The sequence below is a fragment of the Hoplias malabaricus genome, chromosome X1 (genome assembly GCF_029633855.1).
Source record: "Hoplias malabaricus isolate fHopMal1 chromosome X1, fHopMal1.hap1, whole genome shotgun sequence".
Taxonomy (NCBI): domain Eukaryota; kingdom Metazoa; phylum Chordata; class Actinopteri; order Characiformes; family Erythrinidae; genus Hoplias; species Hoplias malabaricus.
Window position 1 is genome coordinate 20,085,721 of NC_089818.1, and position 13,050 is coordinate 20,098,770.

Here is a 13,050-nt window from a genome sequence, read left to right on the forward strand (position 1 = left end):
TGAACATGGGAACGTAAGGCTCTTTCTACCCACTCATCCCCTTCACTGGACCTAAGTTGCCTAAACAGCTGCTTGAAAAGATGCAGAAGCTGGCTACAAGACCAGGTCTGATTAAGCAGGCTATGGCGCTGCACCTATAAATACCCAGAGGAGGCGAACATGACTAAGATTTAATACAACATTTGGTTTGTTGGTGGCTGATTTGTTTTTTTCTAATATTTGTCATGGAAATATGTAATGGACGGTTTCTATTTTCAGAAAAAATGTATGATCTGCCAATTTTTCTCATCACTCATTCATCACTGCATCTTATGAAATTCAGATCACATGAAGGATGTTGAGATTCCTTTGAGATTTTTTATTTTTTCTTCCCCAGGTAGCAGAGTTTACACGTGCCCATAAGAAGAAGCCATAGCAACAGCTCCATTCTCAGAGCTTGCTCTAATATTGGTAAGTCATTTTTTTTTTAGGTCTCCTGTCAACATCTCCAGGCGAAAGATCTCCACAGGAGGCACGTTTTTAATACCCGCTTGCATTCTGTGTGTTCATTAAAAAGGCATGGAAGTTTAAAAACAGCAACTCTAAATTGGTCATTCATTTCCTGTTTCAGAGACAGATTTGTTATAGGTTGAGTGCTGAGGAGTAGATTGCCTAATGTTTGGCAGCAACATGTGAGAGAGAAGACGGGTAATTGTGAGGCTGTCTTCCATGTTACATTGATGAGGCACACCATTAAAGACCACCTGCTGTCTGTGAAGGTGTCACATGTCAAACATGAGGTCCACGTAAATGTGCTGACCCTCGTTCTGGATGGACGAAGACGGACTGTCACTACGTGGTAATGCAAGCTATTTAACTTTACTAATCCTTCACACAGTTATTATAACTGACATTATAACAAGTTTGTAGGCTGCTACTGTGTACAAAACCAACCTACAGCTACCCAAAACATCTCTCTGTAGTTTTGTGAATTTGAGCGTGGCACGTCATTCTAACCTTGTGCTTGAACCGAATATTACTATATACCTCCTTCAGCTCCTCCATTCTCGGGAAAACCCACTAAAAAACTCATATACCTGGGATATGACGGAATATTCCCCCACATGTCAATTCAGACAGCATTAATAACCTGGGGCTATTTTTTTTACAGGTTGTTTAAAAGTTATAAGCTCAGGAATCTTTCCCAAAATTGAAGTGTGCATTCCGGGAAAATGACTGAAATGGTCATGAGACACTTACTTTACCCCACGCCCACAGAAAAACACAGATAGGGTTTGTGAAAAGGCGCTATATAAATTTAACTTATTATTATTATTATAAAACGAATCCTGTCCAAACAGGGATTAAGACGGCATGCGTTCATGTGTGCTGTCGAAATGGTTGGACCAGACTTTAAAAATAAACAGCATACTCTGCTAATATTTGTATTTTGAAAGTACCTGCACTGCACAGATCCAGGGTGTTTGGTTTAATCCCTGCCTGAGGCCACAGTTTGTGAAGAGTTTTCCTCTGAGTGCTCCAGTGTGAGTGAGTTCAGTCCTGTACAGGGTTTGTTCCTTCCTGGCATCCAAAGATTCCAATTTGGCTTCAGACGCACTGCGATCCTGATCAAGAGGAGACGGTTACAGAAGATGAATGAATGTAACTTACGTAATATAAGAGTAAGTAATAAAACAACAGCAAAAACCGAACTGAAATTATGGCTAGAGACAAGAGGCTTGGAGGCTTGCACGCTGGATATGAAATAACAACAGGCAATCAGTCCATTACACCAAATGAAATATCAATTATGCTGTTTTAAACATCTTAAATAGACTATGAACATTAAGTAAATGCAGTTTACTACTTTACTTTATTACACACGTGGTAATGGATGAGACAATACTGGCTTGTGTGTAAGAACAGCATCGGTTTCCTGGGAAGTAAAAAAACATCCAATCAAATTCACAAGCTGGGAATGCCTGCATTGTCAATGTTCTCCTTAGAAAAGCATACTTACTACTTCAGATGTTTCCCATTCGAGTCGTATTAGGATGGGGGAAAATGGTCGCCATGAGAAAGCTCCAACGTTGGTCCTCACTGAAAAAATCGTTCTGACGTGATTTGAAAGCAGCATTATTCAGGAGCAAGAAGAAGCTGTAAAACAAATGTTATTGCATTATGTGAACCACGTGCCATAAACTGCTTAGGCAAGTTTTGTCCAATTTTACAAGTTAGATACATGTTTCTAAAGTGTTACTCTGACTTTTATTTCCGGGAATAAAGGGGCTTCCCCATTCCAAGAGATAAGAACATGAAAAGATTGAGAAACGCTGTTCTAGAACCTTTCTAGATCGGACTGGCTTCTGTTTTCTGGACGGTCTGTAGGATGGTTGTTTTCCAGGCAGTCAGCTGTGAGACTACTGTACTCAGGAAAGTAATGACTGTACGGTACAAATGACGCACATTCTGAACAGACAGCAGTGAGTGTGGAGATGGACATGTGTTTGTCTGAGGTTGATTCACTGCTCGTCTGACTGAGCCAGTCCATTATCAGATCAGCAAACAGAAGATCAGACACTTGTGCCACGCTCAGGCAGAATATTGCAGTAAACTTCCATTTCCTCCAGGTCAGAGGGACAACGTGCTCAGTTTTACCTTTGAAATGGGTTGTGTTTGTTGTATTCTTGTGCATAATTAACACAGTCATTTCATTCCTGTAGAACATGTGATGTGTCATGTAGTACACTGCACTCTGACTAACGTTAATAAGGAGATTTACCTTCTTTTCTACAGTAAAAGCATATGCTCTTTTGTGACATCTTTCCAGTAGCTATAACAATATAGAGTTATATATAAACCAAAACATTTCAGGTTCATAAATCGTGATTTGAAACTGCACGTAATTTTCGACTGAATCTGAATTTTGCACTTTGCATTAACCGTACAGACCAGCGAAGTGTGGGAAGCTGGCAGCTGTGGTCACTTCCAGCTCATGATTTCCTGATGGTCTTCACAATTAAAGACTGTTCCATCGAGCGATTAGTTTTAAGGAGAACTGCCGAATGATTACGATTCAAAGAGAAGTGCATTAACACAGTCACACAGTGCAATCAACAAACTAGGAATATCCCAACAGGTGACATCCACATGAATATTTGTGTGTGTGTGTGCACATGCACAGAAATGACTAGCAATTAAACATTCATTCATTATCTGTAACCCTTATCCAGTTCAGGGTCGCGGTGGGTCCAGAGCCTACCTGGAATCATTGGGCGCAAGGCGAAAAAAAAACCCTGGAGGGGGTGTCAGTCCTTCACAGGGCAACACGCACACACATTCGGACACTTTTAAGTCACCAATCCACCTACCAACGTGTATTTTTGGACCATGGGATGAAACTGGAGCACCCGGAGGAAACCCACGCAGACACAGGGAGAACACACCACACTCCTCACAGACAGTCACCCGGAGGAAACCCACGCAGACACAGGGAGAACACACCACACTCCTCACAGACAGTCACCCGGAGGAAACCCACACAGAAACAGTGAGAACACACCACACTCCTCACAGACAGTCACCCGGAGGAAACCCACGCAGACACAGAGAGAACACACCACACTCCTCACAGACAGTCACCCGGAGGACACCCACGCAGACACAGGGAGAACACACCACACTCCTCACAGACAGTCACCCGGAGGAAACCCACACAGACACAGAGAGAACACACCACACTCCTCACAGACAGTCACCCGGAGGAAACCCACACAGACACAGTGAGAACACACCACACTCCTCACAGACAGTCACCCGGAGGAAACCCACACAGACACAGTGAGAACACACCACACTCCTCACAGACAGTCACCCGGAGGAAACCCACACAGACACAGTGAGAACACACCACACTCCTCACAGACAGTCACCCGGAGGAAACCCACACAGACACAGGGAGAACACACCACACTCCTCACAGACAGTCACCCGGAGGAAACCCACACTGACACAGGGAGAACACACCACACTCCTCACAGACAGTCACCCGGAGGAAACCCACACAGACACAGGGAGAACACACCACACTCCTCACAGACAGTCACCCGGAGGAAACCCACACAGACACAGGGAGAACACACCACACTCCTCACAGACAGTCACCCGGAGGAAACCCACACTGACACAGGGAGAACACACCACACTCCTCACAGACAGTCACCCGGAGGAAACCCACACAGACACAGTGAGAACACACCACACTCCTCACAGACAGTCACCCGGAGGAAACCCACACAGACACAGTGAGAACACACCACACTCTTCACAGACAGTCACCCGGAGGAAACCCACGCAGACACAGGGAGAACACACCACACTCCTCACAGACAGTCACCCGGAGGAAACCCACACAGACACAGAGAGAACACACCACACTCCTCACAGACAGTCACCCGGAGGAAACCCACACAGACACAGTGAGAACACACCACACTCCTCACAGACAGTCACCCGGAGGAAACCCACACAGACACAGTGAGAACACACCACACTCCTCACAGACAGTCACCCGGAGGAATCCCACACAGACACAGTGAGAACACACCACACTCCTCACAGACAGTCACCCGGAGGAAACCCACACAGACACAGTGAGAACACACCACACTCCTCACAGACAGTCACCCGGAGGAAACCCACACAGACACAGTGAGAACACACCACACTCCTCACAGACAGTCACCCGGAGGAAACCCACACAGACACAGTGAGAACACACCACACTCCTCACAGACAGTCACCCGGAGGAAACCCACACAGACACAGGGAGAACACACCACACTCCTCACAGACAGTCACCCGGAGGAAACCCACACTGACACAGGGAGAACACACCACACTCCTCACAGACAGTCACCCGGAGGAAACCCACACAGACACAGGGAGAACACACCACACTCCTCACAGACAGTCACCCGGAGGAAACCCACACAGACACAGGGAGAACACACCACACTCCTCACAGACAGTCACCCGGAGGAAACCCACACTGACACAGGGAGAACACACCACACTCCTCACAGACAGTCACCCGGAGGAAACCCACACAGACACAGTGAGAACACACCACACTCCTCACAGACAGTCACCCGGAGGAAACCCACACAGACACAGTGAGAACACACCACACTCCTCACAGACAGTCACCCGGAGGAAACCCACACAGACACAGTGAGAACACACCACACTCCTCACAGACAGTCACCCGGAGGAAACCCACACAGACACAGTGAGAACACACCACACTCCTCACAGACAGTCACCCGGAGGAAACCCACACAGACACAGTGAGAACACACCACACTCCTCACAGACAGTCACCCGGAGGAAACCCACACAGACACAGTGAGAACACACCACACTCCTCACAGACAGTCACCCGGAGGAAACCCACACAGACACAGGGAGAACACACCACACTCCTCACAGACAGTCACCCGGAGGAAACCCACACAGACACAGGAAGAACACACCACACTCCTCACAGACAGTCACCCGGAGGAAACCCACACTGACACAGGGAGAACACACCACACTCCTCACAGACAGTCACCCGGAGGAAACCCACGCAGACACAGGGAGAACACACCACACTCCTCACAGACAGTCACCCGGAGGAAACCCACACAGACACAGGGAGAACACACCACACTCCTCACAGACAGTCACCCGGAGGAAACCCACGCATACACAGGGAGAACACACCACACTCCCCACAGACAGTCACCCGGAGGAAACCCACACAGACACAGGGAGAACACACCGCACAGACAGTCAACCGGAGGAAACCCACGCAGACACGGGGAGAACACACCAACTCCTCACAGACAGTCACCCGGAGCGGGACCTGAACCCACAACCTCCAGGCCCCTGGAGCTGTGTGACTGCGACACTAACCTGCTGCACCACCGTGCCGCCTAATTAAACATTTATGAGCAATAATAAATACTAAAAGACAGGAAGAGAGAAAAAAAAGAAAAGGAAAGGGAAAGGAAAGCGGACTTCTTTATGACTTTCTACTATGGGTGGTAGATCTTTCAGCATCACTGCACCCAGACTCTGGAACTCCCTTCCTCCTGTTTTTCGTAATTGTCAAACCATGTCCTACTTTAAATCTCTGCTCAAAAGATTTCTCTTTTCTTCTTTGCGTCTGTAGAATTTTTATTTTTTCTCCATCTGTGTCCTTGGCTTTGTGAAAGGTGCTATATAAACTGAACTAATAACTAATTTAATAGTACAAGCCGATCTGAATGAACGCAAATTACAAAACAAAGGCAAACTACAAACAGATTAAAATAAGACCCCAAATTCACTTACGCAACTCACATTTTGTATTTGTGCTTTAATAAATTTACATTTAAAAAAAATAATAATTTTTGCCTTAAATCTAAGCCCATAGTTGTAACATTGCTGTGAGGATCTCATGTCATTCAGCCACAGAAACATTCTTTAGCTCAGCTACTGATGTTGGATGGTTACCACGGCAGAACGCGAGAGATTTTCTTACTTCCGCCAGTTCCTTCCACTTTGTTTCACATGGGTGTGTTTTTGTTGTAGCCCCATTTTCAGAACCAGTGGAAAGTTGGTGATGATGAATAATGGATTAATAGGTTGCACTTCACACCTCTTTCGAGTGGAAGCTGAGTAACTGAAGCCTAGTCTCTGACTCGTCTACGGCACTGAGTGCTTCCTGCCGTGAACCTGAGTTGAAGGACTTCTTGCCTAAACAATTCCAACAGTACTCAGTGATGTCATGAATGCATGTTCTTTGTTGGTGAACACCTAGTGGGAGGTCAGAGTGGTAGTTCATCTGCGGTGGGGTTTGAGATGGGTTGGGTTTATGAAAGCGTTACATTGCAAACACAATCAATGGCTGAGCACCAACAGACAACCATCAAAGAGAAACACTTCACAATGAAACTTCTGGAGAAAACGATAGAGTTTGGCATCTGTAGAGCGTAATTACTCTCTTTTTTTTTTCCCCTCTCTGGTGAACCTTCAGCTGGGAATTAATTCTCTTTGATAGATTGTGTGTGTTAATTGGGGGTTGAAGTAATGCATTGCTTTTGTCCTCTTGCCCCTCTCGTGTCCTGTCTCTAATTAAAGCATTTCCTTCGGTGCTGCCACTTTCTCCTGCTTATTCACAGGTGTTTGCTTCCGTCCGTTGCCGTGGCAACGAATCTGGAATCCCGCTCCATTCCATATACCTCCAAATGGGCTCTTAGCATCTCCAGCATGGGAATTCACTTTAAATATATGCTGCTAAAACACATTTCCATCCAACAAAAGCTTTGCATGAGTCAAACTGCCATTCACGGGTTCCCTGTCAAGGCCCACTCTTAAAAATAAAATATGCTTTGACATATAGATCTGGGAAAAGGTTTCAGTGAGGGTCTTTAGACTTGAAGAGAGTTCTTTGTTCTATATATTTCACTTACAGAAAGGCACCGTTAACAAAGTTCTAAGGTATTTTCATCAAAAAGAGTTGGGAATCTTTCATATATTGAAGCATTCATACATTTATCTATGTAACAGCACCCAGAGGAAACCCACGTTGACACAGGGAGAACTTCTCACTGAGAGGGACCTGAGGCATGGTTTGAACCCACTGCCTGCAGTGCCTCCATGCCCCACAGTCAAGAAGGACTTAGAGAATCCAGGTAAAAATGGCAGGTGGAGTGAAGGAACAGCACCAGTGCTTGCTCCCCCCTCAACATCCATGGCTGACATGCTCTTGATCGAGACACCAGACCTCCAACTACTCTCTGGGTGTTGTGTCTGTGTGCGCTCACTGCTCCCGATCACTAGTTTGGGTGTGCGCAAATGTTAGGGTTAAAAGTGGAAATCTTTAAAGCACATTTTACTTTTAACATTAATAATCACTGCAATTCACCCAACAGAAGAGCCTCAGAATCGCCAGATGTTTCAAGATGTTTTCGTCCATATTTATTTTAATGTTTTTGAGAACTCTGTTTGTAACATGGTGCAGCAGGTTAGTGTCGCAGTCACACAGCTCCAGGGACCTGGAGGTTATGGGTTCAATTCCTCCTCCGGGTGACTGTCTGTGAGGAGTGTGGTGTGTTCTCCCTGTGTCTGCGTGGGTGTCCTCCGGGTGACTGTCTGTGAGGAGTGTGGTGTGTTCTCCCTGTGTCTGCGTGGGTTTCCTCCGGGTGACTGTCTGTGAGGAGTGTGGTGTGTTCTCCCTGTGTCTGCGTGGGTGTCCTCCGGGTGACTGTCTGTGAGGAGTGTGGTGTGTTCTCCCTGTGTCTGCGTGGGTGTCCTCCGGGTGACTGTCTGTGAGGAGTGTGGTGTGTTCTCCCTGTGTCTGCGTGGGTTTCCTCCGGGTGACTGTCTGTGAGGAGTGTGGTGTGTTCTCCCTGTGTCTGCGTGGGTGTCCTCCAGGTGACTGTCTGTGAGGAGTGTGGTGTGTTCTCCCTGTGTCTGCGTGGGTTTCCTCCGGGTGACTGTCTGTGAGGAGTGTGGTGTGTTCTCCCTGTGTCTGCGTGGGTTTCCTCCGGGTGACTGTCTGTGAGGAGTGTGGTGTGTTCTCCCTGTGTCTGCGTGGGTTTCCTCCGGGTGACTGTCTGTGAGGAGTGTGGTGTGTTCTCCCTGTGTCTGCGTGGGTGTCCTCCGGGTGACTGTTTGTGAGGAGTGTGGTGTGTTCTCCCTGTGTCTGTGTGGGTTTCCTCCGGGTGCTCCGGTTTCCTCCCATAGTCTAAAAAACACACAATGGTAGGTGGATTGGCGACTCAAAAGTGTCCGTGTGTGAATGTGTAAGTGAATGTGTGAGTGTGTGTTGCCCTGTGAAGGACTGGCGCCCCCTCCAGGGTGTATTCCCTCCTTGCGCCCAATGATTCCAGGTAGGCTCTGGACCCACCACGACCCTGAACTGGATAAGGGGTACAGATAATGAATGAATGAATGTTTGTAACTTTCTCTACAAAATTCATCTGAAGAGGTTTTTCACAGACTAAATCTCACAGGAAATCCTGCCAAAGCCCTATTAAACCACTGAGAAAGAGACCCACAAGCTATCAAAACACAACTTATTACTGGCGGCAAACATTTTGCACCATTTGCCAGAGAGAGCAGATTATTAGCTTCATGCAGAGAGGTGGTCATTAAATGACCCTGAAGTTCTCATCCAAAGATTTTTCGCCTTTGAAATGTATAAACTTTCTTCATTCCCTTAATAAAATGTTTCAGACGATAAAATGAAGATAAGTTAGAAGTTAAAAAGAGAGTGAAACCCAAATGATCAGAAAAACTACAGGTGGTCAATAAATAAAAATAAAAATCAAGTAATCAACAACAAAAAGGTCAGCACTGGGAATGTGGGAACAGCTGCTAAATCATCAGAGTAATTGATAAAAGAGAGAAAAATTTGTGAGCAATTACTTAATAATTCATCATGTTTACTGATAATTAGAAAATATGCTTTCAATTGTAATAGGGTTTCTTGAGTGGCACAGAAACACCGCAGGTAGTTAAGCCTCCACCCAGCGACAGGGTCCTGGGGTCTGGAGTTCAAACTTCATGTTTGTGAAGAGTTTGGTGTGTTCTCCCTGTGTCCGCTTGGAAGGTGAATTTTCCGCCCTATGATGGCACCTTCTCGAGGGTGTGCTCTTGACTTCTACAAAATGAATCTGGGTAATCTCCCCACCAACAATGACCCTGGTTAACAGCGGTTACAGAAAATTAATGAATGAGTCATTTCTTTCTTCCTAGATATACATTCTATGCACCTCTTCAATTTGTAACCCACAACTTCCACACTTACTTCCAATAAAACCAACAATTCCCAATTTTAGTCATGTACACACTCAAACATGATGGTTCTTCAGTAAAGAAAAGGGTTCTATATAGAACCCTGGGCACTCAAAAAAACTTGTGCATTATTAAATGGTTCTCTGCATCATTACAATTGAATAACTATTTTTGGTGCCATACAGAACCATCTATAGCACAGTCTCCATCAGTCTGAAGAACCCTTTCATGATGTAGAGAACCATTTAATTATGCACAAGTTTCTTTGAGTGTCCAGGATCTATATAGTACCTTTTCCTTTACAGAAGGACCCATTATTCAGTGCCACCACATCTTTTTGAACCACTCATGTAAAGCCACTTGTGCTACCAACTGGCCAAAATTTCTTCTGACATTAGTTTTCTCTCTTTTTCTACAAAAATAGCTTCTAATCTTCAAAAGCTGTACCTTTACACTAAATAATGGAACATTGTTGTGAGGTTTTGATTGTATTCAGCCACCTGAGATCATGATTATGGATTAAAATGCCACTTCACCCCATTCCTCACTGTTCCACAGCCTGATACTGGGGGGATTCATACCGGTCTAGCCCATGATTGGCACTGAGCACGGTGAACTTAGGCTCTTGTTGATCACCTGTACAAAGAACTACAATGACACTGTGATGATCAATGACCTTCCTAAGTCTTTTATAATTGTTCTTTAAAATTAAAGTCACTTTAAAAAAAAAAAAGGACTCTGACATTTTCTCACTGCCAGGGAAAACTCTGCGGTACTGCTTCTGAAACACTAACATAGTCATTCATTCCTTCTCGTGTTGATTTATGGGTCTCCAGAGGGAAACTTTATTGCAGTTACAGGGATACTGACTCCCTTTTTTTTAGGAAATGTACTTATTATTACTGAACATTTACATCCGGAAAGAGATTTCGGATCTCACACGGATCTCATTACAGAGTACGTCTTATAAGACACTTTCAGGAATGTTCTGTCTGAGTTTGGATTTCTCTAATTATTGCAAAGCATGAACTCGTTTCAATCATAATTTCATCTTTAATAACGGCCCGCTTTACTGCCTTATTGCTGAGGGGAGGTCTCTGGGAAGAATCAGCTGTAACACACCAAAACTTGCCTTTTTCTCTGTATTGTTTAACTTGTGATTATTATAATGTTTATGAGTTTGTCACCCAATTAAGTGATTGCAAATTTCACACACCAGCTCAGAGTCCTCTAAACATTCAACAGCACCAAGCTGGGAGGATAAAAGCCATCCTATGTTTCATCTGAAACATGTGAAGTCAGCACCTGCTTCTTTTAAAAATACTCTTAAAACAGTGTGTTATGTTTCAGTCCTACCCCTCCGAGTCTTGGTCTTGTTTTCTTTTCTGGCTTGTTTTTCTTGAAGACTTCCCCTCTTTGTGCTCTTTGTTTGTCCTCCAGGTGCTTGTCATCATCTCTTCCTCACCTGACTGCCCTAGCCACGCCCCCTTCTGTTCATGTGAGTGCTCCAGGTGTTTCTCATTAGTTACTGTTTATAAACCTGTCTATGTGCTTATATTTAATCAGTCTTTGTTTTACATTAGTTCCTCTATTTATCCTTAGCTCTGTTCATGGTTTCTTGGTCTTTTTATTCAGTCTTGTATATAAAGCACTTGTTACTGGTTCTGTCACAAAGCAGCTTTACAGAATTCTGGATCTCTAGGCCCATGTGGCAAGAGCCAATTTGACAATGTCAGCAAAAACTTCCTTAGAAACTGAGAAACCTTTATAAAAACAGAGTCAAAAGTGGATCTATAGCACAGTGTCTAAACAAAGAGAATGTTTAAACAAAGTGCAGTAAATAAACAAGGATCAGTATATAAACAAAGAGTAAATGTTAACAAAGATCAGTAAATAAACAAGGATTAGTATATAAACAAAGATCAGGATATAAACAAAGAGCAGTAAATAAACAAGGATTAGTATATAAACAAAGAGCAGTAAATAAACAAGGATTAGTAAATGAACAAAGATCAGTATATAAACAAAGATCAGTAAATAAAAAAGGATGAGTATATAAACAAAGATCAGGATATAAACAAAGAGCAGTAAATAAACAAGGATTAGTAAAAAAACAAAGATCAGTATATAAACAAAGATCAGTAAATAAAAAAGGATGAGTATATAAACAAAGATCAGGATATAAACAAAGAGCAGTAAATAAACAATGATTAGTATATAAACAAAGATCAGTAAATAAACAAGCATTAGTATATAAACAAAGATCAGGATATAAACAAAGAGCAGTAAATAAACAAGGATGAGCATATAAACACAGATCAGGATATAAACAAAGAGCAGTAAATAAACAAGGATTAGTATATAAACAAAGATCAGGATATAAACAAAGAGCAGTAAATAAACAAGGATTAGTAAATAAACAAAGATCAGTAAATAAACAAGCATTAGTATATAAACAAAGATCAGGATATAAACAAAGAGCAGTAAATAAACAAGGATGAGCATATAAACACAGATCAGGATATAAACAAAGATCAGTAAATAAAAAAGGATGAGTATATAAACAAAGATCAGGATATAAACAAACAGCAGTAAATAAACAATGATTAGTATATAAACAAAGATCAGTAAATAAACAAGCATTAGTATATAAACAAAGATCAGGATATAAACAAAGAGCAGTAAATAAACAAGCATTAGTATATAAACAAAGATCAGTAAATAAACAAGAATTAGTATATAAACAAAGATCAGTAAATAAACAAGAATTAGTATATAAACAAAGATCAGTAAATAAACAAGAATTAGTATATAAACAAAGATCAGGATATAAAAAAAGAGCAGTAAATAAACAAGCATTAGTATATAAACAAAGATCAGTAAATAAACAAGAATTAGTATATAAACAAAGATCAGTAAATAAACAAGAATTAGTATATAAACAAAGATCAGTAAATAAACAAGAATTAGTATATAAACAAAGATCAGTAAATAAACAAGGATTAGTATATAAACAAAGAACAGTATATGATCAAAATGTTGATTATCAATAAGAGGTTATCAGAACTGATGACTGAGAAAGTCAATTTCCACTTTTGTTTTACTAATTTATTTTTGTGGTGTTATAATAAACACATTATAATATTAATATTTAAAAGTGCTGGACCTACTATGACCCTTCTATGAAGATGTAGTTTGCCTCCTTTTCAGATTTACCACTCCACATTAAATGGCACATTAAAG

General features: G+C 42.8%; 1 long non-coding RNA gene across 1 annotated transcript; it reads right to left on the minus strand.

Moving 5' to 3' along the window:
- Window positions 1-1,442: 1,442 nt before the first annotated feature.
- Window positions 1,443-11,212, minus strand: LOC136675402 (uncharacterized). The gene is made up of 4 exons (XR_010796190.1): window positions 11,164-11,212; window positions 2,000-2,136; window positions 1,864-1,915; window positions 1,443-1,604 (listed from the first exon to the last, which is right to left on the minus strand). It is a non-coding gene; the product is annotated as an uncharacterized lncRNA (long non-coding RNA).
- Between the last annotated feature and the right edge of the window lie 1,838 nt (window positions 11,213-13,050).